The sequence below is a fragment of the Crassostrea angulata genome, unplaced genomic scaffold (genome assembly GCF_025612915.1).
Source record: "Crassostrea angulata isolate pt1a10 unplaced genomic scaffold, ASM2561291v2 HiC_scaffold_123, whole genome shotgun sequence".
Taxonomy (NCBI): Eukaryota; Metazoa; Mollusca; class Bivalvia; order Ostreida; family Ostreidae; genus Magallana; species Magallana angulata.
The window spans coordinates 1-6320 of record NW_026441678.1 but is presented as its reverse complement, the minus strand read 5'-3'; positions in this window follow the sequence as shown (position 1 = coordinate 6320).

The following is a 6320-nucleotide window of genomic DNA, read 5'->3' as shown; positions in this document are numbered from 1 at the left end:
TGAGGAAAGACATAATGTACATGTATCCATTTTCTGTTTACAAGACAACTGGATTTTTTGTGCAGATTAATACATGAGGAACGGAAGACCTTTTTGTTGCTATAGCAACAAGAGTCTAGTTTATTATTATTATTTTTTTTTTCCTTTTTTTGTCCACAAGATTTCTCGGAGATGGCTGGATAGATATTTTTGAAATTTTCTGGAATGAAAGACAATGATAATATCTCTAGGCGTTTTTTTCATTTTTTCAAAATTCATTTCCGGTCGTGCGTTTCCTGTCCCGCGTTGAAAAAGCTTGTCACCTCGAGATCTCAAAAACGGTAAAGTTTTGAACACCCAAACTTTGTGGGATGATAGACCTATAGCTGTAGATGTGTTTAAACTATTTTTTTTTGTTCGTCGTAACTTCCGGTCGTCACCGGAAGCACTTCAAAAATTATTATTTCTACGCAATAAATTTCTTTTCCATAGAATAAACATAAAACTATAATTCTATACATAAGTTACCTATGCGATGTTATATCAACAAAAAAATTCTACTTCCGGTGAGATATCTCAATTATCTCAGGTAGCTTTTTAAAAACACAATTTGTACCCGCGAGATCTCGAAAACTATTAGCGATCAAGACACGAAACTTTCATGGACGATAGGCATTTGATTGAAGATGTGTTTAACCGGTTTCATTTTGTCTTCCGTCACTTCCGGTCCATACCGGAAGAGTTAAAAAAATCGAGCTGTTTATTAGTTTAACTGTTTTCCTTTGATATTTTTTAGTTAGATAAATGAAAAATAATGTACAAATGGCAAGTATACAAGAAATATTGAATACAATTCAGATTGAACACTTCCGTTTGCCCGTTTCCTGTCCAGAAACCATAAACCTTATTTCGACGAGATCTCAAAAACAGTAACGACTTGAACATCCATACTTTGTGGGATGATAGACCTATGTATGTACATGTGTTAACACTATTTTGTTTTATCCGGCGTAACTTCCGGTCGTCACAGGAAGTACACCCAATTTTGATTTTTTTAAATATTTTGGTTATTTAGTATTGAAGTAACATTTAGCTATAGAAATACAAAAAGTCATCTACACATGGTAAAAAAAAGTTATACTTCCGGTGAGACATCTCATATATCTCAGATAGCCTTCTTTTTTAAAAACAAAGTATAAATAAGATCTCAGAAACTGTGATAGATCAAGACACAAAGCTTATATATATTATATCCATTTTCTGTTTACAAGATAACTGGATTTATTGTGCAGATTAATACATGAGGAACGGAAGACCTTTTTGTTGCTATAGCAACAAGAGTCTAGTTATTATTTTTTTTTGTCCGTTTTTTGTCCACAAGATTTCTCAGAGATGGCTGGATGGATTTTCTTGAAATTTTCAGGACTGACAGAAAATTATAATATCTCCAGGCGTTTTTTTCATTTTTTCAAAATTCACTTCCTGTCGTCCGTTTCCTGTCCCGCGACAAAAAGCTATGGACAATGAGATCTCAGAAACGATAAAGACTTGAACATCCAAACTTTGAGGGATGATAGACCTATAGTTGTAGATGTGTTTAAACTATTTTGTTTTGTTCGTCGTAACTTCCGGTCGTCACCGGAAGCTCTTCAAAAATTATGCTTTTACGCATTTAATATATTTCTCGGAGAATTGAAATATAAGTATAAATGCTTACATATGTCATCTATCCGATGATTAATAAACATAAAAATTCTACTTCCGGTGAGATATCTCAAATATCTCATGAAGCCTTTTTTAAAGTAAATGTTTGAACCCCGAGATCTCAGAAACTGTAAGTGATCAAAACACGAAACTTACAGGGATGATAGACATTTGATAGAAGATGTGTTTAACCGTTTTTATTTGGTCGACCGTCACTTCCGGTCCACACAGGAAGAGTTCAAACAAATCAAGTTTTTTTAAAGTTTAACTCGATTTTTCAGAGATGCATGGATGGATTTTCTTGAAACTTATAGGACTGATAGAGAACGAAAATATCTCTAGGCATTTTTTTCATATTTTCAAAATTCCCTTCCTGTCGTCCGTTTCCTGTCCCGCGACAAAAAGCTATAGACAATGAGATCTCAGAAACGATAAAGACTTGAACATCCAAACTTTGAGGGATGATAGACCTATAGTTGTAGATGTGTTTAAACTATTTTGTTTTGTTCGTCGTAACTTCCGGTCGTCACCGGAAGCACTTCAAAAATTATGTTTTTACGCATTTTATTTGTTTAACACTGAAATGATATAAAGGTATAAACGCTTTCATATGTCATCTATCCGATGATTAATAAACAAAAAAAATTACTTCCGGTGAGATATCTCAAATATCTCAGGTAATCTTTTTAAAACAAATATTATGACAGCGAAGTCTCATAAACTGTAAGTGACCAAGACACAAAACTTACACGGATGATAGACATTTGATAGAAGATGTGTTTAACCGTTTTTATTTTGTCAACCGTCACTTCCGGTCCACACCGGAAGAGTTCAAACAATTCATGTTGTTTAAAAGATTTACTGCTTCTGTTTGACAAAGTAAGACAAATTGATAGTCAATTAAGTCCTGTTGTGTAATGGTTATGAAATACTGAGAGAAGCAATGTCTTACAGTTAAATTGATACATGTATATCAAAACGGAAGACCTTTTTGTTGCTTTTGCAACAAGAGTCTAGTTATTATTATTATTATTATTTTTTTTTGTCCGTTTTTTGTCCACAAGATTTCTCAGAGATGGCTAAATGGATTCTCTTGAAATTTTCAGGACTGATAGAAAATGATAATATCTCCAGGCGTTTTTTTCATTTTTTCAAATGTCACTTCCTGTCGTCCGTTTCCTGTCCCGCGACAAAAAGCTATGGACAATGAGATCTCAGAAACGATAAAGACCTGAACCTCCAAACTTTGAGGGATGATAGACCTATAGTTATAGATGTGTTTAAACTATTTTGTTTTGTTCGTCGTAACTTCCGGTCGTCACCGGAAGCTCTTCAAAAATTATGCTTTTATGCATTTAATATATTTCTCGGAGAATTGAAATATAAGTATAAATGCTTACATATGTCATCTATCCGATGATTAATAAACATAAAAATTCTACTTCCGGTGAGATATCTCAAATATCTCATGAATCCTTTTTTAAAATGAATGTTTGAACCCCGAGATCTCAGAAACTGTAAGTGATCAAGACACGAAACTTACAGGGATGATAGACATTTGATAGAAGATGTGTTTAACCGTTTTTATTTTGTCGACCGTTACTTCCGGTCCACACAGGAAGAGTTCAAACAAATCAAGTTTTTTAAACGTTTAACCCGATTGCTCAGAGATGCATGGATGGATTTTCTTGAAATTTTTAGGACTGATAAAGAACGATAATATCTCCAGGCGTTTTTTTTCATTTTTTCAAAATTCACTTCCTGTCGTCCGTTTCCTGTCCCGCGACAAAAAGCTATGGACAATGAGATCTCAGAAACGATAAAGACTTGAACCTCCAAACTTTGAGGGATGATAGACCTATAGTTGTAGATGTGTTTAAACTATTTTGTTTTGTTCGTCGTAACTTCCGGTTGTCACCGGAAGCACTTCAAAAATTATGTTTTTACGCATTTTATTTCTTTAACACAAAATTGAAATATAAGTATAAGCGCTTTCATATGTTATCTATCCGATGATTAATAAACAAAAAAAATTACTTCCGGTGAGATATCTCAAATATCTCAGGTACTCTTTTTAAAACAACTATTATTACAGCGAGATCTCATAAACTGTAAGTGACGAAGACACAAAGCTTACATGGCTGGTAGACATTTGATAGAAGATGTGTTTAACCGCTCTCATTTTGTCAACCGTCACTTCCGGTCCACACCCGAAGAGTTCAAACAATTCAAGTTGGTTAAGAGTTTGTTTTTGTTTGACAATGTGAGACAAATTGATAGCCAATAAAGTCCTGTTGTGTAATGGTTAAGAAATACTAACTTTCATTTTCATCAAACACTTCCGTTTGTCCGTTTCCTGTCCCGAAACAAAAAACCTTGATTCCTAGAGATCCCAAAAACGGTGACGACTTGAATAATCAAACTTTGTGGGATGATAGAAGTATGTATGTACATGTGTTTACACTATATTGTATTGTTCGGCGTAACTTCCGGTCGTCACCGGAAGAACTTCAAAAATTTGGGGTTTTTTCAAATATTATTCATTCTACATAAAAAGAAAATATCAGTATATAATCTTACATATGTCATCTATATAATGTTAAATTAGCAAATAAATTTTACTTCCGGTGAGATATCTCAAATATATCTGTGTAATTTTCATTTTTACACTTTTGATGTCCGCGAGATTTTTGTCACTGTAAGTGATTCAGACACGAAGCTCTCATGATTAATAGAAATTTGATTGGGGATGTGTTTAATAGGTTTAATTCTGTCAACTTTAAGAACCGGTTCTTACCGGAAGGGTTCAAACAAATCATGTTTTTAACAAGTTTAACTGATTTTATTGGGTGTTTTATCTAGCCTGATAAACAGTGATGTACGCTAAGCAAATGCACGAGCAATACCAGCTTTTGTTTTTATCAATCACTTCCGTTTGTCTGTTTCCGGTCCCGAGACAAAAACTATTGTTTCAAAGAGATCTTAATATTGTACAAATGGTTAACATTTTTGTTTAGATCGGCGTTGCTTCCGGCCGTCACAGAAAGTACTTCAAAAATTGAATTCTTTTTCATTCTCGTTGTTTTACATGTAAGTAACGTCTGGATATATCATTCACAATAATTATCATATCCACTTTTTTTTCTATGTGAGAGAAGCAATGTCTTACAGTTAAATTGATACATGTATATCAAAACGGAAGACCTTTTTGTTGCTTTTGCAACAAGTGTCTAGTTATTATTATTTTTTTTCCCCAGTTTTTGTCCACAAGATATCTCAGAGATGGCTGGATAGATTTACTTGAAATTTTCAGGATTAATAGAAAATGATCATATGTCTAGGCGATTTTTTCATTTTTCGAAAATTTATTTCCTGTCGTCCGTTTCCTGTCCCGCGACAAAAAGCTTGTCACATCGAGATCTCAGAAACGATAAAGATTTGAACACCCAAACTTTGAGGGATGATAGACCTATCGTTGTAGATGTGTTTAAACATTTTTGTTTTGTTCGGCTTAACTTCCGGTCGTCACCGGAAGCTCTTCAATTTTTTTTGTTTTTACGTATTTAATTTATTTTCCATAGAATAAAGATATTAGTATAGATCCTTTTATATGCCATCTATACAATGTTGAATAAACAAAAAAATTCTACTTCCGGTGAGATATCTTGATTATCTCAGGAAGCTTTTTTAAAACGTATTTTGTACCCGCAAGTTCTCAGGTACTGTACGTGATCAAGACACGAAACTTTTACTAAACATAGACATTTGATTGAAGATGTGTTTAAACAATTTCATTTTGTCTTCCGTCACTTCCGGTCCACAGCGGAAGAGTTCAAACAAATCAAACTGTTTATCCGTTAAACTGTTTTAATTTGATAGTTTTAGCTACTTCGATGAATAATAATGTAAAAGAGGAAAGTAACAAGATATAAAAAATTTAAATTTCATTAAGCACTTCCGTTTGTCCGTTTCCTGTCCCGAGACAAAAAACCTTATATCGGCGAGATCTCAAAAACGGTAACGACTTCAACAACCAAACTTTGTAGGATTATAGACCTATGTATGGACACGTGTTAACACTATTTTATTTCATCCGGCGTAACTTCCGGTCTTCACAGGAAGTACACCCAATTTTGATATTTTTAAAAATATTTTGGTTATTTAGCGTATAAGTAACATTTTAGCTATAGAAATACAAAAAGTCATCTACACATGGTAAAAAAATGTTCTACTTCCGGTGAGACATCTCATATATCTCAGATAGCCTTCTTTTTTAAAAACAAAGAATAAATAAGATCTCAGAAACTATGATAGATCAAGACACAAAACTTATATATATATTATATTCATTTTCTGTTTACAAGATAACTGGATTTCTTGTGCATATTAATACATGAGGAACGGAAGACCTTTTTGTTGCTATAGCAACAAGAGTCTAGTTCATCATTATTTTCCTGTTCATATGGTTCTGCTCTATTCTCTCTAATTTGAGTTTCAATTGTATTTTTTTTCTTTTTCCCACTGTTTTTCAACATTGATGTGGTTTTTCACTGTTGTTTATCAAAACATCACTGGTTTTGTCGATGCTGCTTTTAACAGAATGAGGGAACATCAGAAATGTATGTCCATATAAGCTC